This window comes from Leptodactylus fuscus, chromosome 1, assembly GCF_031893055.1.
Source record: "Leptodactylus fuscus isolate aLepFus1 chromosome 1, aLepFus1.hap2, whole genome shotgun sequence".
Taxonomy (NCBI): Eukaryota; Metazoa; Chordata; class Amphibia; order Anura; family Leptodactylidae; genus Leptodactylus; species Leptodactylus fuscus.
In genome coordinates, this window is record NC_134265.1 from 46375998 (window position 1) to 46398048 (window position 22051).

Sequence of the window (22051 nt, forward strand, 5' to 3'; positions counted from 1 at the left end):
AATGGGTTGACTGGAGAATAACTGATACTGCCGGTCTATCTACAAAAGGATTATATAACGTGTATGACCGGAAACAGCGCTGCTCCTATACAAATGAATGGGAGGGGGTTGTAGTCCTATGTGGTATCGATACATTATACAGACCGGAAGCTGTGTACAATGTATGGAGCTCTGTATACTGTAGTGGTGATGCTGGAGAAATGAAGCCTGCTTGTATTCACTTGAATAGGAGAAGGGCTGATCAGTGTGGGATCTGGGTGTCAACAACCATCCTAATAGTGACAGCCTATCAATCATCTTCAGATTATGGATAACCCCTTTAATGTAGATCAGATCTATTGTGTTACATAATAACATTTATACTGAGACCTCCAATGTGTGATATCCCTTACCATCCAATACTGTACAATAATACATGTGCATGGTGGATACACCTTATATTCTATAGGGTCTGTGCAGAGTCTGGCTTGTATCACGTACTCTTTATCTGCTGTGATGTAAATCAGTTGTGACTAGGGTAGAGCGATCGGGATCAGAAATGTTCGGATCTTTTCCGGTGGGATAGAGGTTGGAGGTTATTTCCCACAATGCTTGGCTACTGGTCAATCATTGTGCGAAAAGCTATAGTATCAGATGAGCAAGTACTATTCAAAACTCCCGTCTCGAATAGCATGCACCCATAGGAATGAATGGAAGCTTAACCCCCTGCGTTCCGGTTGCGTCCATTCATTCCTATGAATATACCGCAGCCTGCCACTCTTCTGCTTCGTCCCTGTTTTACCATATACTCAGTTCTGCTACATCTGAGATGTAGCAGAGCCGAGTATACGGCACAGCAGGGAGGAATTGACTATTCAGGGAGGAAACAGAAGAGTAGATAGTATCTATCTACTCACGAACTTCGCTCAACTTTCCTTCACAAATCCGCTGCCACTGCCGCTCCCCATTCTTCTCGCACTTCTTCTCTCATTGACATGCCTTCAGAGTGCCATGCACACCCCCGCCTCCCTAGAGTAGCGTTAGAGATGCTGGGAGAAGGCAGGGCTTTTGGCTTAGGAGAGTGTGGGTGGGCACTCACATCTCCTCGCCCACACTCTCCTAAGCCACAACAAGCCTACTGACATCATCTCTAGCCTAGGGAGGTGGGGGCAGGCACGGCGCTCTGAAGGCCTGTAAATGAGAGAGGACCAGACCGAGAAGAACGGGGAGCGGCAGCGGATCTTTTTTAATCAATACACATTTTTGGACTCCACGCTGTGTAGTGAATAGGATCATTTTTAAAATCCGACCTTCGATTATTAAAAAAATCCCATTAACTTGCATTGGGATCAGAATTGGGATCAGGATTTGGTTCGAATGGAAAATGATCGGAAATCGGATTTTAAAAACGATCCTGAAATTTCAAGATCGGCTCAACCCTAGTTGTGACATTATACAGAGGGGAGAAGTTTCCATATCTGGAGCTTTTATTCCCTGCAGCTTCTATGTCTTATTGTTATTTCTTTTATTCTTCTTTAGAACTCGATTAGATCATTGAATGCGGCGAGAAAGCCATGTAAGAGGGACTTTGAGACCTCCAAACTGGTCAGCAGTGGGGCTTTTGGGTGAGTATTATGTTGGTATTATATACATGTCCCGGGTTTCTTATGACAATGCTTCTGCCTCTGTCCTCTGCCAGTTTAATGTTATCATAGAGAAATGATATAGATCCACATGACTGTCCACATCTAATAGTCACCATTCAGGTCAGTGAGGATGTGACATGGATGAGGACTCTGGCAGTCCTGACATTGTGTAGACCTCCCATAGGAGATAGTTTATGTAGTGCCATTTCATATATTACTAGACATGTATTTGTAGTGATGGCTGTAGATCTACACAGTACAACATCACATCAGCTTAGTGGTTAGAACCTCTGACAGTCACGCAGCATAATGTCTGTAGTGGGAACAGCAGGAGCGTAACTTGAGGGGGTGCAGTTGCACTGGGGCCCAGGAGCCTTAGGGAGCCCATAAGCACTGGTATCAGTACTGAGATTGCAGCTTCCATCTGGCCCATAAGCCAAGGAGACCCACAGATTACCCTATCAAGAATTCACTATAGGGATGAGGTAGGGAGCCCCAGACAAAAGATTGCACCAGGGCCCACAAGACTATAGTTACGCCACTGGGGAACAGATTTGGGTTGGTACACTCTTGGTTTCATGTCACATAAACCAATATTATCCAATACTTCTCCCAACCTAAGATACAGGCTCTCTCTAAAGTGACATGAAGGTATCGCCAGTGACTGATGAAGCCCAATATTAAGCATTTCTGGGTCCACTTAGACGTGTGTCATCAGCCAGTAGGCCAGTAAAGGACACTGAGGGACTGCAGGACGCTGTGAGGGACCCCAGGGAGGTTAGGGAAGGTAAGTATAACTGTGAATTATGTTGCAGAACCTCCCCTAGGCCTCCACTTATTATACTCTATGATCTGAAGAGACACTGTGAATTGTGGGTGGTGAACACCAAAAGTTTTGGTTTCAGGTGAGTCCAAGTACTTTAGAAAATTCAGAACAAATCTGAATTTGATCCAAACCTGTTTGCTCTGCTGTAGTAAGGGGTTCATGGCTGCAAACAGTTTAACTCGACCTCCCCTCCCTCACACATAGAGACATAGATATGACTGGCTGAGATTGGCTGTCAGGTGATGATAGAAAAAGCCTGTGTCAGTCACAGACCATGAGATCCTCCTTCTCTATTCTCCTTTTCCTCATGTTACATAGGGCGGCGGCCATTTTGCTGGATTGTCTGAACAAAATTCAGGTCAAATCTGGACGGATCATTCCGAACTAGTTCACACACCTCTAGTCCCTTGACAAAGTTCACCTGCTTGGATGAAATGCGCGTCGGGCGTTTTTTTTTTTTACCACAGACGGTATGGTATACTACTGAAGGGGGTACCGGCTCGGGTCATTAGAACACCACTGAGGTTTGCTTATTTGACACTGAAGGTTGTTACATTTGTCTGTTTGTTTAGTAGAACTACTTTTGATATCTCCTTCTATGTCTATACACCTTAATATATCTTGGGTATGACCCGTTCTTACAATGTATTTATTTACTAACACCATTTCATACTTATATTATCCTCTCAGCTTAGTTTCCCTACACATCTGTGGTCAGGTATTCTTCGGGATTTGACTAGAGATGAGCGAACAGTAAAATGTTCGAGATTCGATATTCGTTTCGAGTAGCCCCTCAATATTCAACTACTCGAATTGAATATCGAATCCTATTATAGGGGGAAAATGCTCGTTTCAGGGGTAGGCAACGTTCAATCAAATTATACTTACCAAGTCCATGAATGAGGGTCGGGCTGGATCCTCCTAGAAGTCTTCTCCGTGCAGCTTCCCCACGGCGTCTTCCTGCTCTGAATTCACTCTGCATGGCATCGGGCCTGGGCAGAGCCGACTGCGCATGCCCGCACTACAAGCGGACATGCGCAGTTGGCTCTGCCCAGGCCCGATGCCTGGCAGAGTGAATGAAGAGCCGGAAGATGCCGCGGGGAAGCTGCACGGAGAAGACTTCTAAAGGTAGGAGAAGAACCAGTGTTGATTGGCCGACTGTATAGCATTCGGCCAATCAATGTTGGTTCTGCATCAAACTTTTCCATTCGAATAGCGAGTGGTACTCGATCGAGTACGAGCATTTCGAATACCGTAGTATTCAATCGAATACCTACTCGATCGAATACTACTCGCTCATCTCTAGATTTGACTATTATGTTCCCCCCTATTATATGTATACTCTGTCATGTAATTTGTGTTATAATTTTTATTCGTTACTAATAAAGCTTGTTAGTTTTATCCTATTTTTTTTTGTGTGTGTTCTCTCAGTCTTCCATTATGAAAAAAGTGAATCCATCTTCTAGATTTATATCATCTATGGATCGCATTGTCCAGCCTTCTTCTGCTCGGTATACATTTGGATAATTCTACCTTGGAGTTTCCATTCCTATAAGTCGATGTTAATTATTCAGAAGACAACAAGTCCTCCAAGTCTCCGGCAGCTTCTGACACATAATTATACTGTGAGAATATAATGATACAATAATGTTTGTATCATAGGCCCCCTATGGATTTACGCATTGTCTCCCGTGTATGGCATAATACTTACGTATTGATGGACGTGTCACTGTTTTAATTTTAGAGATCAGGGTGGAATTGATCCTTTCTATCTCTGGCTCGAACCTTACAATATTCAGTCATTACTGCCATTGATTTTCACTAGATTTATCTTTGGTCTTAAATATTTAAAATGTCATTTTTTAAGAATCCTGTACATTGTGATGTTTTCATCCAGATAGCTGTTATTGGTCTTGGTTATACGATTGGGATCGAAAAGAAATTCTGAATTTTAGAGAGATTCTTTAAGGTTCATTTTAACATATAGAAGTAAATACAGAGGCGTAACTTAAACGGGGCTCCCTAATACAAACTATGTAATGGAACCCCCACTTATCATATGGTCTCCATAGTACTGGGGTCTTCTTATGTTGTAGAGAGGCCTTTGGACACCCTGATGCTATGCTATAGGCTCGGTAGTGATTCCCTTGAATGAATGTTAAAATGGGGCCTCTCTTTTGTGCAGGTTACCAGTATCACGCGCCTATGACATGGAAAAAGAGACTTAGGGCTGGTTTATCATGGCTTGTGTGCCAAAAAAGCTACAAAAAAGTAACAATTTTTTTGTAGATGTCAGAATTCTTTGTGACTTTTTAGTTTTGTAACCTGCACATCACTTTCCTCAAAAGGGACAGGTATGGCGGTGGGCCATTGGCCCATTGGATTTGACATCCTTTACATTTTCTGACCTACAGTTAGGGCCAGAAATATTTGGACAGTGACACAAGTTTTGTTATTTTAGCTGTTTACTAAAACATGTTCAGAAATACAATTATATATATAATATGGGCTGAAAGTGCACACTCCCAGCTGCAATATGAGAGTTTCCACATCCAAATCGGAGAAAGGGTTTAGGAATCATAGCTCTGTAATGCATAGTCTCCTCTTTTTCAAGGGACCAAAAGTAATTGGACAATGGACTCTAAGGGCTGCAATTAACTCTGAAGGCGTCTCCCTCGTAAACCTGTAATCAATGAAGTAGTTAAAAGGTCTGGGGTTGATTCTAGGTGTGTGGTTTTGCATTTGGAAGCTGTTGCTGTGACCAGACAACATGCGCTCAAAGGAACTCTCAATTGAGGTGAAGCAGAACATCCTGAGGCTGAAAAAAAAGAAAAAATCCATCAGAGAGATAGCAGACATGCTTGGAGTAGCAAAATCAACAGTCGGGTACATTCTAAGAAAAAAGGAATTGACTGGTGAGCTTGGGAACTCAAAAAGGCCTGGGCGTCCACGGATGACAACAGTGGTGGATGATCGCCTCATACTTTCTTTGGTCAAGAAGAACCCGTTCACAACATCAACTGAAGTCCAGAACACTCTCAGTGAAGTAGGTGTATCTGTCTCTAAGTCAACAGTAAAGAGAAGACTCCATGAAAGTAAATACAAAGGGTTCACATCTTGATGCAAACCATTCATCAATTCCAAAAATAGACAGGCCAGAGTTAAATTTGCTGAAAAACACCTCAAGAAGCCAGCTCAGTTCTGGAAAAGTATTCTATGGACAGATGAGACAAAGATCAACCTGTACCAGAATGATGGGAAGAAAAAAGTTTGGAGAAGAAAGGGAACGGCACATGATCCAAGGCACACCACATCCTCTGTAAAACATGGTGGAGGCAACGTGATGGCATGGGCATGCATGGCTTTCAATGGCACTGGGTCACTTGTGTTTATTGATGACATAACAGCAGACAAGAGTAGCCGGATGAATTCTGAAGTGTACCGGGATATACTTTCAGCCCAGAATCAGCCAAATGCTGCCAAGTTGATCGGACGGCGCTTCATAGTACAGATGGACAATGACCCCAAGCATACAGCCAAAGCTACCCAGGAGTTCATGAGTGCAAAAAAGTGGAACATTCTGCAATGGCCAAGTCAATCACCAGATCTTAACCCAATTGAGCATGCATTTCACTTGCTCAAATCCAGACTTAAGGCGGAAAGACCCACAAACAAGCAAGACCTGAAGGCTGCGGCTGTAAAGGCCTGGCAAAGCATTAAGAAGGAGGAAACCCAGCGTTTGGTGATGTCCATGGGTTCCAGACTTAAGGCAGTGATTGCCTCCAAAGGATTCGCAACAAAATATTGAAAATAAAAATATTTTGTTTGGGTTATGTTTATTTGTCCAATTACTTTTGAGCTCCTAAAATGTGGAGTGTTTGTAAAGAAATGTGTACAATTCCTACATTTTCTATCAGATATTTTTGTTCAACCCTTCAAATTAAACGTTACAATCTGCACTTGAATTCTGTTGTAGAGGTTTCATTTCAAAACCAATGTGGTGGCATGCAGAGCCCAACTCGCGAAAATTGTGTCACTGTCCAAATATTTCTGGCCCTAACTGTAGATGATGCCAAAAATCTATTCGGGCAAGCAGTTTGCATACATTTCTGTTTAGGTGCATGGACCTCTGAGGGTAAACTTAATGCACCCCTTAGTGTTCATGCACCCTCACGACTTTTAATAAGACTTGGTTTAACCCCTAAAGGATGCGATGAAGCTGGTCCCAGTTGGGACTTGGAAGTTATGTCATAGGCACAGCTTCTGTATACAATGTATACTACTAGCATCCTGTAACTATGTGTCTATATATAAGACCAGAGCTACAGGCATCAGGGCCATTGATGACCACAATATTGGTGGTAAGCAGTGTGTCCATTGTGAATGTTGTGGACACTAAAGGATATCCCTATGTTAATTTCTCTCAGGGAAACCGATTGTCTCCATGTTAAGAATCTCAGAGAAAGAATGAAATTACAGCCTAAAATGTATCAGGTACATGCGGAGAAGTCAATGTAGATAATGTTTAGTTTGCCAAATGAGACCTGCATGTTCAAAGCCTCTGCTGTTATCTTTAGTATTAGAGTAGTGGTCTCCGGCAGGGCATACTAGGAGCTCTAGTTCTGCACCTGCAGGACAGCCACAGGCTTCATAGCTGAAGACAGTATGGCAGATCTGGGACATTGGACCTATTGATCCAATTGTCAATATATTAATTGGTTGCTCAATTTTTGTTTTCAATGTTTTGCAGAATTTCTGAAGTTTTTATGATCTTAATAGCTGTGGAAAATGCTTTTTTTGGTCCGTTTATTGGGTGAGATGAGAACACAGAACCTTCCTACTGTATATGAAAGGACTATTTTGGGATCATATTGATTTCTTGATGGATGGGTTGCAATATTTTAGATTAAGTGCTAGCATTTCTTTTATAATGGTGTTATATATCACAGATATGTGCTCGCTACTTGGATTTCAGATTACAACAGGAACACATTAAGTTAGTCGCTGTTTTATATGTTTCAGATCTCATAAATAATATTTAAGGAGGGGTCTGAGACTGGTTTATTATTGTTATTATTGCTACAAATTTTGTCTTCTTCATTATTTTAATGCGACTGTGGATTTTTCATCTCGTACATGGTGATGTATGGACATGTTCTCCATAAAATATATTGGTAGCCATGTATACACGGCTTTTCTGTTGAGTGAGGCAATTCCTCCCACCCCAGTTCTCTCCATCTAATCCACCATATAAGTTGGGATCATAGGCGTAACACAAATCTCCTGGGCCCAATGAGAAATCTGTACCAGGTACCCAATCTACAATTATCCTCTATAGCACTGGTCTACTTGTATTGGGAAAGCATACCTTATGGGCCCCTAAGGCTCCCGGGCCCACGTACAACTACATGTTCTGTATCCCCTCAAGTTACACCCCTGCTTGGGATGCTCTCCTGAATGGTGGTGGATGGGAGGGAAATGAATCTCATTCTATTTCAGTGACTCCGCAAGTTGCCGCCTGAGGTGATATGTTCATCTCACCTCATGGCAGATTCAACACTGTATGTGTGGTATACCAGAGGATGCAGATGTTATAGTAGGACCTAATGGGGGTAGTAGTCCCTCTGATAGCTGAGCTGTGTAATGGTCACGGTAGCTGTAGTGGTGGTCCAAACTGCAGGGCACCTCTCATAGGACACATAGCAAGTCAATTTTCAAAAGAAGGATAGCAAAAGCTTCTTTACTGAGGACTCTGATAAAGTGCAGCAATACCTCCCAGTGATACAGTCTCATGTACAATACAGCAGGTGCATGTGAGGAGGAATACCATATAGTGCCACCATACCTCACAGTGATACAGTCTCATGTACAATACAGCGGGTGCATGTGATGCAGGATTCCCTTGTAAGCTGACAGGTAATGGCTGATGCTGACACAACTTTCCTCAGATTTGGTATTTAGAGTATTGAGGAGACACAGTCCAGATTATAGCTACAGAAGAGAGATCTTCACCGGTTGGCTCCCGGTAGGTGACTAATTTGGGGTATATGTAGTTACTGACGGTTACTGGGCATCCGATAGCCGGACGCAGACCTAATACACGTGGCCTGCACACCTTGGAGCACTGGACTTGACCGGAGGCCTTCTTTAGGTCCAGGAATGCAGAAAGGCTCCTTTATAGCTGCTCCTTTCTGTCAGGTTCTCTCCTTCTTGGAGGCAGTAGCAGTATGGCTGTATTATCCCCTCTGTATGGACTGGTGAATGGTCCTAGAAGACTCTGTATCTTACATGGCCTGTGAGATTCACTATTTAGCTCCTAGGGTTTGGCAGGAGAAATCTGCTTGAGTTGGACTAACAGCAGGTGCTGTTACCTCACACACTACACTCTCTACAACATGGCTGCTCTGCTTTACTCTCCCCTGCTAAGAGGAAGGCAGGGCTAAAGTCTCCACCCACAGCTTACTAGAAGCTTCTCTACAGAAGCTCGTGCTGTGTATGGAGTGATTGGGATCCTACATCACATGCACCTACATAGAGTGAACCATAGGTGGCAGCAGAATAGTACATGGCAATAAACACAATGTATGCACACAGGAAATACAGATTATACAATAGCCATACCCAGTATTGGTACATTGTGAGAAACATTACATTACATAGCATACAACTATTGTAATGGCAGGAAGGAGTGTACTGGGACACTAAAAAATGTATACACTGAGCTGCAACCAGTCAGAGGGAGCACCAGGTAGTAAACTATAAGATTGAATTCTGACCATTGATATACCTTTTTAGCCACCGATGGAGTAAAGCTGGCCATAGATTTTAGACTTTCATCTGCCAAAATGGATGATTTTGGACATTTCAATCAATGATCAATCCACCCTTACTAATCAATCCAATTGATTTATTAGGGCCCCTTCACACGGCGTAAGCGCGCCGCTCATTTAGACCCGTACACAGGAGCGCTTCAAAACACATCCCATTCACTTCAATGGGAGCGCGTGTGAAGCCGGCTTTACGTGCGCTCCCATTGAAGTGAATGGGATGTGTTTTGAAGCGCTCGCGTGTATGGGTCTAAATGAGCGGCGCGCTTATGCCGTGTGAAGGGGCCCTTAGGCACCATTGGTAGATTCCTTGTAATCTCAAAGAATCCTTGATATATTCTCACAAAAATTCACATAGTTATGTTATGCATTCATTTTTTTTTATATATATACATCATTGCATAAAATGATAATGCGATATTGCATAATGCATAAAGCGATATGTTAATATCATTACACCATTTATATTGCTGAATATATTATATATATTTTCTCATTTAAAGCAAATGATCTGAGATTTTCTATATATCCTTTAACCCTTTAACCCTGAGCTACTTGCTCAGTATAAGACTTATTACATATGTGCAGATGACAAGGTCACAACTTATTGCCTGTGATACAGAGCAGAGAGGTGTCAGAATATCCCCCCATTCCACAATGACGTCACCTGTAAGAGTCGGTATTAAAGATGCAAGTTCCTATCTTTAGACTCAATGAGCAGTGGAAAATGTTCAGGATCTGAGTGATATATTGTCAATCACCAGTAATTGCCTTGAAGAAAAATGTAATTCCTACAGTTACTTAAAGATTGTAAAAAATCTCTATTTTGTAAATGGAGTCAATATATGTGACCTAAAGTCATATTTGCAATAAACTCAATATTCCAATAAGAATTTCAGGGGCCTTAATAAAGATACATTATAATTATATTGCCCCAAAATATAATATGGAACAACATTCTAGTATCTGTGTCTGCAGCTTACTTATGCATTTCCAAGGTAACAGACTACAAACTTAGCCTGTGCAGTCTGATCCTATAGACATATTTGCTTCATTCTGTCCCCTACGTCTTGCTAAGGAACTTCAACTATCCTGTTTTTCACTGTTCTGCAAAGGTAATAGTTCACATCTTTATACGATATCTTCAGTTTCTTGGTAAGAGCCTTAAAGATATTAAACCACGACTGATCTGTAAGATAGAGAATAAATGTCTGACCACTATGACCCCCATGGATCACAAAAGGTTTTCAAGTGCCCCTTGTCAAAAGATTGGGGGCGTGCATGCTCACCCATCCTTCCATTCACTCCTATGAGACTTCCCAAATGGATACCAACACAGTGAATGTGCACCAATGCACCATACACCAGGGACTTGAAGATTCCAGTTCTTGTGATCGCTAAAGGTCTCAGTAATTGTTCCTACAGCAATCTCATATGCTATGGAAAAGGGATGCATGTAATGGTGGATTCACACCAGCACTTGCTCTACGCTCAGGGATTCTGTCCCCGAATCTGCTTGAAAAATGCAGAGAGAAAAGTCCTACAAGCAGGAGTTTTCTTTCCGTATTTTTTGGGCGGAAAACTGGCGGACTCCATTAAAGTCTATGGGGTCCATGAGTTTCCTCGGGTAACTGCTTTTTAATTGGATTGGGTTTCTGTTTTTGGGTCTCCAAGCGGACCTGAAGATCGGAAACCCAAGCACAGCGTAACTGCCATTATTAGTAAAATGGGTTCACATCTGCGCCAGGTCTCCGCTTTAGCTAATCCGGCGGGTTTCCGTCTTCTGCCCCAAGAAACTGGACAGGGGACGGAAACCCAGCGGTCAGTTTTTAAACCCATTCACATGAGTTTGCAAAGTGAGTGCCTTGTGCGTCTTCTGCCTGTCCACGGCGAAACTGTTTTTTTTAGCCGGATACAAAGTCGGACATGCAGGACTTTCTGTCCGGAAAAAAAACGGATTTGCCGTGGACAGGCAGAAGATGCACACAGGTGATCACTTTGCAAACCCATTCAAGTGATTTGGTTTGAAAACTGACCGCTGGGTTTCCGTCTCCGGTCCAGTTTCTCGGGGCAGAAGATGGAAACCCAGATGGATTGGCTAAAGCGGGACCGGGCGCTGGTGTGAACCCGCCCTAATCCGCCTTTACTTTCCCAGGTGTTCAGTTTTAGAACAACCTTCTCTCCGGCCATTTGAGACCATAATTGACCCCACAAATGTCTCTGCTTCAGAATCTGAAGTGGCCCATAGAAAGCCATTTTTTGCTTTCTTACACAGCACAATGATCTTCATGCTAATATAACTTCACAAGGATTTTCTACAGATGAATTAGCCTGTTAACATCATAATTTCGGATTTGTTTATACAATGAGACATCGCATGATGATTGCTGAAATTGGGTTTTGTATGCCTAATATAATAGTAATTGACAACAATAACAATGTCTAGGCAGTTTTCTGATCTATTCAAAGACATTTATAATTGAAGACAATAGACTCCATTAAAAGACATTTCTCAGCGATTCCAAAACTCGTCTTTTTAGTATTTTAAGCAGAAACAAAGTCTGCAATATTATAAACTTGCAATGTTACATAATTCTTGACATTCAGATAGTGCAAAGTCTCATTTAGTATAAAATACAAAACAAATTAATGCAAAAATCTAGCAACGTAATAAACAAACATGACATACGAGGAAACTGTGATGTGAAAATCCTTCTGCCTTTAAGAATTGTATTATGTTCTCCATTTTATATGTAATGGAGTGAAGCGTCCGCCTCAGGTGGCACTATCGGAGGGACAGCAATTTTACCATTTTTTCCCCCTAAACTAGCCCAAGACAGGTCATTCTGAAAAAAAAACTGAGCGGACCTGTCCTGGGCTGGCCTAGGCATCTCAGTGCAGGCGCGATACTAAGACGCAGACGTCTTAAGACGCAATTAAAGGGGGCATTATAATATAACATGTCTTGGTTGCCACTTGGGGGACAGGTTAATGTGTTAGGAGCCATGGGGGTGTACTGATTAATGTCTAAGGGGCTACTGGGGGAACAGGTTAATGTGTGATGGGCCATTTTATTACATGGGGCAGGCCACTGAGGGGCATTATATTGTACGGGACCACTAAGGAGGCATTATACTATATGGGGGCCATTGAGGAGGAATTATAATTATAATTTGGGAAGGTCAGGTATGTCTAAGTGGTAGTGGTTGGGGGGGGACACCAACGTGCAGTGGCGGATCCAGGGTTTGCGGGGCCCTGGGCAATTGACTTTGGCGGGGCCTTACTTACTGAGGGTCTTGCACTTCTAACCTGTACTTCCCAACTGTTGAAGACTAGAAAGAGGGAACAAAATGTGCGGCGTGCGCAGCGCACCGCAGCAAATTAGGCCCCGCCCACTTTTATGTTGACTCCACCCATTCTCATTCAATTTTCATGTGATTCCACACAGTATAATCCTCCTACAGTCACCCGTAAATTATATCTCCCCCCATTTTCATATACACCCTTCATCTACCCCTAGTTTCATGTCCCCCCTCTATCTCTGTCCCCAGTTTCATGCCATTCTCCCCCTTTATCTGCCCACAGTTTCATTTCCCCCCATCTCTGCCCCAGTGTCATGCCGTTCTCCCCCCTTCATCTGCCCCAGTATCATGCCGTTCTCCCCCTCTTCATTTGCCCCAGTGTCATGCCATTCTCCCCCCTTCATCTGCCCCAATGTCATGCCATTCCCCCCTTCATCTGCCCCAGTGTCATGCCATCCCCCCTTCATCTGCTTCAGTGTCATGCAGTTCTCCCCCCCTTCATTTGCCCCAGTGTCATGCCGTTCCCCCCCCTTCATCTGCCCCAGTGTCATGCCATTCTCCCCCCTTCATCTGCCCCAGTGTCATGCTGTTCTCTGCCCCTTCATTTGCCCCAGTGTCATTCTGTTCTCCCCCTCTTCATCTGCCCCAGTGTCATGCCGTTCTCTCCCCCTCTATCTGTCCCAGTGCCAAGCCGTTCTTCCCCCCTCCATCTGCCCCAGTGTCATGCCGTTCTCCCCCTCCATCTGCCCCAGTGTCATGCTGTTCTCCCCCCCTCATCTGCCCCAGTGTCATGCCATTCTCCCCCCTCCATCTGCCCCAGTGTCATGCCGTTCTCCCCCCTCCATCTGCCCCAGTGTCATGCCGTTCTCACGTTCTCACACACACACACACACACATCACATCTCATCACATCACGGCTACAAATGCCGGAGCTCAGCGTTAAAGCAGGAGCTGAGCTGTGACTGCTCCTGCTTTAAACGCCTATATTTTCAGCTCATCGGCGTCCTACCGCCGATGAGCTGAATACATAGGCGTTTAAAGCAGGAGCTGTCAGCTCCTGCTTTAACGCTGAGCTCAGTTGGAATCAGGACATGCCGACCGGGACCATCTTGTTAGGTCCCGGCCGCGCCGCGGGGCCCCGCTAAGCGCGGGGCCCCGGGCGGTTGCTCGTCTCGCCCAGCCCTGGATCCGCCCCTGCCAACGTGTTAAAACAGCCCTGATATTAGGCACTGAAGCTGGACACCAACTGATGAGGAACAGTGTAGGCTAGAGATAACATCCAGATACATGTCTTGTTGCTTTTTTTTTTTTTTTTTCTTACACCCTTCCTCCCTCTCCTTCCGTATTGTTTGCTCCAGACCTGGAATATGCTCACGATGATGCCAAAAACAGTGGAAAGACACCTATTGAAGGATACCAAAGAACTTAAGGTGCTGGAAGTGGTGTAAGCAGGGGTGAACCTACCCCTTTCGCCGCCCGAGGCGAACTACAGAAAGCCCCCCCCCGGGAGGAGGGGGCGGAGCGAAGGGGCGTGGCGGAACAAAGAGGGCGTGGCGACACGAAGGGGGCGGGGCTTAGCGCCATTCGCAGTCAGAGAGCAGGCACGGAGAAGACCTGCTCTCTGCCTGAGCATGAGGGGAGGCTGCTGGAGCAGCGCTGCTCCAGTGGCGTCCTCAAACCACCGCTCGGTGCTAAGCCAGTCCAGGACAGCTTGTCCTGGACTGGCTTAGATAATCAAAAATGCCGCCCTCCATGGGGTCCTGACATAGCGCCGCCTGAAGTGCTCGCTTCAGGTCGCCTCATGGGAGGTGCGGCACTGGGTGCAAGTTCCTTTGTCCTTGACACTGAGTAGCCCACCTATGCAGAGATACATACAATACAGAACACTCTATGTAGCTCTATTCTAAGGGGGCGTTCACACTACTGTCGGTGTCCGACATGTAGTGTCCGCTCCTAGTGTCCGCTCAAAATCTGTCACGGACACTAGGAGCAGACACTAGATGTGTCCGTGACACCTGTCATTCACTTGAATGGGCATCGGGTGCGTTCTTTTGCACTCCGTGCCCGTCCTTCCCTGTCCGCAAGAGAAGATGTCCGACTTCTCAAGCGGACAGAGGAACCCTGCATGCAGGGTTTTTCTGTCCGCTTGAGAAGTCGGACATCTTCTCTTGCGGACAGAGAAGGACGGGCACGGAGTGCAAAAGAACGCACCCGATGCCCATTCAAGTGAATGACAGGTGTCACGGACACTACATGTCGGACACCGACGGTAGTGTGAACGCCCCCTAAGATGTCAATAGGAAATCCACTTTCATAGCAAAAACATTTTTTTATTCATTTGAATATGCATTCCTCGAAAAAGAAAACTTCTTGTATAAAAAGGAAAAATAATTCAATCGCTTAGGATCTGGGCGAGATATCAAAATGCTTTATGCCAATGAAGTTACTCAGATGAAAAATTTGCAATACAAAGCACAATGCTAAATGCAATAACCTAACATGAAGGTTATTATACAGGAGAGAAGCGAGTGTATCATTATTTGTTACCTTCATGCATAGACTCAGCTGGGAGTCAGTCAAGCACTTATGAGCGCCTCCTGCAGTGCTTCTAACGAAAGTGGTTGCGGTGCACAGCGGACCATACCTTGTTGATTTGTCCCTACTATCTACTGACATTTTACCAGCACAAAATTCCTTAAACATATTCCTCTAATCGTAGATACAGAAGCGAGATTTCTAATAAGTAAGCGGTCTGTTTTGCTTGGATGCTGTCAATGTATTCTTACATAAATTTCCGAGAACAGTTGAGTCTCTTCTGATCCAAAAAGCCATTCTTGGTTTATCTAAACTTGGTATAAAATGCAGAAAGTTTTGCTCAGGTTTAAATGACCATCACTTATAACAATATTAGCACGTAGATGGAATGAACATTAGCACATGGATTTATTAGAGTGGTAAAAGAATGTAGGGCTATTTTAATACAATGCTAAAGTTTCATAATGGCCCCCCACCACGTAAGACATACTCTCCAAACTTCAAAGGACACAAAGACGACCAAGTGTAGTAGCGTACACAGATGTGGAGTGGCAATGTGGCTATGTCCCGTTTGATCTTGTTCATTTTGGCAGAGTCTCTTTGTGTTACAGCACAGTAATCGTTCCCTTCCATGTATAACACACAGAGATGATGCCATAGTTCCCACCACACATAATAATGTCACCATAGTATGATGCCTCCCCACTAGGGTTGAGCCAATCTTGAGATTTCAGGATCGATTTTAAAATCCGAATTGTGATAATTTTGCAGCTGATCGTGATCGTGAAATTTGCTCGATGTGGATCCGATCTTTCCCGATCTCGATTGCTCAACCCTAGTCAATGCTTCTCTATGAGAAAAGTCACTTTTAGGGTTGAGCCGATCTTGAGATTTCAAAATCCAATTTCCGATTATTTTCCAGCCAATCCTGATTGTAAAATTTGTTCGATCGCTGATCGGGAACCGATCTTTTCTGATCTCGATCGCTCAACCCTACTCCCCACAGTATAATGTCACCTTAGTGGCCCATATATTACAATGCCTCTATATAACAGTATAATTTCCCCTCAGTGAACCCCACGTGAAATAATGTCACCTAAGTGACCCCATATATTATAATGCCTCCGCAAACAATATAATGACATTTCAGTGGCCCCACATGATATGATGTTCCATAAGTGGCCTCACTCGGTGTAATATCTCATAAGTGGTCTTCATATTATATAAGCTCCCACTAGTGACCTCTACATTTTATAAGATTCCCTCAGTCACTCCCACATTAAACAGTGTAATACAAACAAGCACCTAACCTATATTCACCTAGACCCATGCCCACAGAGCTACCTGTGGCTCCAGTTTTGTCACCTCATCATGTCTCCTGCCACAGTCAGCATCAGCCACAGCCTGAATGGTGGAGCAGGAAGCTGATAACTCTATGCTCCACCATTGTTTTCAATTCTCTTCCTCATAAGGACATGGGTAGAATTGACATTGGGACCAACTAGAACAGCAGGACTGTCCCTCTAGATCTGGGGCACTTGAGGGAGCCTCTGCTACCATACGGCCGGGGGTTGGTGGACTGTTTACCCTATTATTTAATATTTCCTCTATGTAACCATGTAGCGTAGTCTGTTGTTATCAAACTTGACTTCATTGCCCTTTTTATGTTGAGAAGTCAAGGAGGCTGTCAATGTATGACTGTGACTGAGGTTGTCAATCACTGATAGCTCCACCTCCCTGACTTTTCAATATACAAAAATCTTTACCCACAAACCTATATGTCAATCTTCCAAGCTCTTCCTGCTCTATAACATACTGCTTGCAGATTGAATAGTATTCTCCATGTGGCAAACGCAAGGAGAATATATCTGTCTAGCGGTGTTCAGATTGGCAATGTAGCAGCTCAATAAGGCAGTCATTAGCGCCCCCCACTGTTACCATCAAACTCGCTGCAATGTTGTAACATACAAAGCTAAGTCTTATTTATCCCATGAGTTTTGCCTAAGCAGTCATTGAAACTAAATAATGGAGATGTCCAAGTTCCCATCAAGCATTGCATGCTTCAGCAAAATCCACTTACATTCTTAACAATCCTCTCTGTGTGCAACCCCGCTAAAACAGCTCACATTGCCTGTACTTGGGCTGATTCAGCTCTCTTGAGATGTGTTGCTCTAGTGGGCACACTAGAAGCATGCAGGGGATAGGAATTGTTAGCATCTGTGTCTTCCAATCGTGGTCCCAAGGGAAGTCACTAGATCTTTAACCCATGCATAAGACGTGTTGTGAATTAGTTATGTCTGCCTGCTTCCAAATAAGAATTTCCTATTTATAGTGTTTGACTATGGGAGCAAAATGTTCAGAAAATGCAAACGCACATTAACAAACAGGAAAGAATACTATCGGAATAATATCTCACCAATCTGGAGCTTACTTGGTATGTCAATACTTCTCATTATGGTCATTTTTGTTGTACAGTATCCAATATATCTCATACTGTAAATCAAGGGTATTTTGGTGTAAATTGATAGGACCTGAATGCAATAACCATTATTATTCACAAGGACGACATAGTCAAGGACGAGATAGGTTTCTTGCTGATTGGAAATTGTGTAAGACGGAATATTAATCTGCTTTGTTGTCCAAAGTATTGAAAAGAATGGGGAAGATTTACAACGCTGGTTGCAACTCAACCATGGATTAAAATACACCAAGATTTGGTGCAAATGGCTGCATTTTTTCATATTTTGATGGACCTAGTTTTAGATTTTTTTTTTTTTTTAATCATGTGTTTTTATACTGACTGCCAGATTGGAGTCAGGAAGGAATTTTTTCCCCTGAAATGGGGCAATTGGCATGAGCCTCATGGGTTTTTTTGCCTTCCCCTGGATCAACACTATAGGGTTTGTAGGGTTATAGGTTGGACTTGATGGACTAATGTCTTTATCCAACCTCATCCATTATGTAACTATGAAAAGCGGCATGGCTCCACAGAAAGGGTGTGGTTTATAGGAAAGAGGTCCATACCCTAAAGGGTCCATGACTAGAGATGAGCAAACACTAAAATTTTCGGGGTTCGAAATCCGATTCGAACAGCCGCACACTGTTCGACTGTTCGAACGGGTTTTGAACCCCATTATAGTCTATGGGGGGGGGAAATGCTTGTTTCAGGGGTACGCAACATTCAATCAAATTCTACTTACCAAGTCCATGAGTGAGGGTTGGGCTGGATTCTTCTCCTTGCGCAGCATCCCCGCGTCCTCTTCCGGCCTTGAATTCACTCTGCTAGGCATCGGGCCTGGGCAGAGCCAACTGCGCATGCCCGCACTACAATCGGACATGCGCAGTTGGCTCTGCCCAGGCCTGATGCCTGGCAGAGTGAATTCAGAGCCGGAAGAGGACGCGGGGACGTTGCGCAGGGAGAAGACTTCTAAAGATAGCAGAAGAACCAGCGTTGATTGGCAATGTATACTATTCTGCCAATCAACGCTGGTTCTGCATCAAATCTTAACTTCGAATAGCGAGTGGTACTCGATCGAGTACGAGTTTTTCGAATACCGTAGTATTCGATCGAATACCTACTCGATCGAGTACTACTCGCTCATCTCTATCCATGACCTAAATGTGCCAAAATTTTGAAAGAAAGTACTAACCAAAGAAAAGTAAGCCAACTAAAGTCTATAGATGCAACAGATTTATTATCTGGCGCCAGTCACCGTGATAAATCTGATGTATATTTTAACTATTTTGTATACCGTTACTTATTCATCATTGTGGGCTAATGGGCTTATTCAAGGACAAATGCTTTAATAGTAATTGTCTTTTTCAGTTTAAGCCTAGTACAAGTACCAGGAACATGTAGTGGTTTGGAAGATGCTGGTTGGACCTGTAGACATCCTATTTTGAAAGGGGTTCTACAAGTTTCTCATCACAGTACTGTACAAGAGGTTGGAGCAAATACAATAAAGGATACTTAGAAAGTGTGTTGGATAATGCTACCCCCATCTTCCTTTTCAAGAATATAACTCTTAAATAAAGTATTGTGGATCCCGGTGCAATCTTTTGTCTGGGGCCCCCTACCTCACCCCTACAGAGAATTCTTGATAGTGATTGTTACGAGAGCTAAGGAGTCCTTTCAACCTTAGTGTGGTTAGGGTAATCTGGGGGTCTCTTTGGCTTATAGGCCAGATGGAAGCTGCAATCTCAGTACTGATCCTAGTGCTTATGGGCCCCTAAGGCTGCGACTGCACCCTCTGAACCCCATCAAGTTACACCCGTGACTATCCCAATATATAAGACGATCTTTAAACTGACAAGAAAGACTAAAGTCAACAAAACATCAATCCTTAATACATCAAGAATTCTCTTCCGTCCACTATCACTGGTAGCTGCCTTATCTTTGCATATAGGACTAAGTATTGGTAGTTCGAAAAGGATTTGTAAGAATGTGATTGATATTGATATAGCAGAATAATCCTTACAACCCTGCGGATAAGTGATACATGTCCGTCATAGGTATGTGGGTAAAATCTGACCTTCATAAAGAACAAAATAAATGTCTTCAACTGTAAAAACGAAACTTAAAAGTAACTTTTTTAAGATTGTTGTTGCAGGGAAATTACGAAGTACTTTGACATTTCATTGAGCTTTTACAGACCCAGATAAAGACAGAATTGTATAGATGTGTGGCTCGTCTAAAGCTATAACTATATATTACTTAAGAGTCAAAAATGGCAACCCTTTAGAGAAAATTTATCTTTCTGTTACATCACTTTCCTGGTGCCAAAGAAAAATGCAGTTTTTGCAGAACAAATGGCTTCTTTTTACTTTTTATGACACTCTCTACATTTCCCAAAAAGTGTGCAAGGCAAGGCTTACCCTTGGTTCACATCTGTGTTTGGTAATACGCTTGGGAACCCTCTTGAACGGACTACTGAACACATTTGCAAGTGGTGTGCAGTGAAAGCACACGGACCCCATAGACTATAATGGGGTCCGTGTGCTTGCCACGAGATCTCCGGTCATACGGACAGGAAAGTAGATTGTGAAGAACTTTCCGGTCCGCATGTTCCCAATAGAGATCTTGCGAAAAGCACATGGACCCCATTATACTATATTGGGATCCATATGCTTTCACTAAACACTGCTTGCAAATGCGTTTGTTAGTCCGTTCGGGGGGTTGTTCCCCATGTGGACTCCCCCGAACGGATTACCGATGCTGATGTGAATGAGGCCTTAGCAGGAGAGACATGGCTTCCCATGCTCCGACAAATTCCAGCATAAAAGAAGATCAGAGATATGCCTAAATTCGGCCTCTTAATAAATAAGGTGCAAGCCCGTACACCAGAATGGAGATGTATGCTTGTAGGAACTGGTGTAGATTTCACGTGTAACTAGTCTGAGTTACAATAAATAGGTTAACGAAATATGTTGTCTCTGCCCTGTCCCACCCTGCGACTCCCACTGTGCTGGAATATGGCAAGCAAGGCGCAGAAATGGGAATGTGTTGCATCCTTTGTGCAAGATGGGGACTTGCGCCAAAGATGTAATGCATTTTCCAACATCTATGCCAGAAAATGTAGAAGTGTTAATGAATTCTTCCCCATTGTCTCCATAAGTTCTTTGAAGGCTCATAATTTTTGCAGCAATTACATTACAATGTACGGTGTAGTTAGACCACAATACCCATAAATCAATGGGTCCATGGGGACATCCAGGAATGCCTCTGATTTTATAATTTACATATTATATTTTTCTTAACAGAATCACAGGGCGATTGCCATTAGAGTAGAATAAGGCGCCCCACAGAGGTGTAATATGGCAGCACATCCAGTCAGGTCCCTACAGCTGTGTAATATGGAGCCATAGGGAATACGTCTGTTTTACCTTACCTAGTACTCGCTTCTTCCTACATCAATCATAGAAATAATTGAAATGTCATCTCTGACTTGTCACTTCTGTGTAAATATTTCATCTCTCCCATAACATATAGTTTCTTTCCCTTTAATTAAAGCCCACATTCGTTTTAACAATAAACTCTCCTCAATTAACTTTTCTTACGAGTAATGAACCGTATTGAAAATTGTCAGCTCTTACACGACCCATTTTCTTGGCGCTTCTTATGAACCCGCAGACCTAATTAAAATGAATCTGACATGTATTATCATAAGCCATGGGCTAACGTGAATATGCAAATATTTACCGGACCTATTATTTATAGTTTACGACGAGCGCTTCCATAATCCTCCTCGTGCCCCGTGGTATTAGCACTCGTCTATGGATTACAGGTAATCTTAAAGTTTTCAATTACTATTAACATGATTACAGTAAGCAAGAAAATAACATCAGCGGGAGCTCCGAATATCTGCACATTTCTGGCATTTTTATTCCCTGTCAGTGGGGAGTCATCTCCATAATCTAAGATGACAAAATCCGAGATAAAATTGGACTTAATGTCAAATTGTAAATGTGATACATTATCCTGCAGGCTAGAAAGCAACTTTTATATCTGGATTTTGTGCTGCTCCCTGTTTACAGTATTTCTTCCGAATTCGCAGACAGAGGATGGAGTAAAATGCCCAGTTTCCACTTTGCGATGTCTATTAATGATACTGTCATATCGAAGAAACTGCTTGTTTCTTCCGCAGCACCCAGCTGCCCTATATTTGCATCCTTCCATTTCTGCACGGCCCTGCATAATGTGATATGGCATTAAAGTGCAATTTCACAACCTTCTATGGATCTTAGATAAATCACAAACACTTCGTGACATATTGAAGTTAATTTTGCATTGTTATTCTGTATAAAGAGCTTATTGAGGAGAAATTACACATGGGAGAATAAACTGAATACAACAGAATAAACTGGACTCTTGTGGGATATATCCACCATTCCATTGCAGATTTGCCAGGAATCTGATTTGAATTGTATTACATCAGA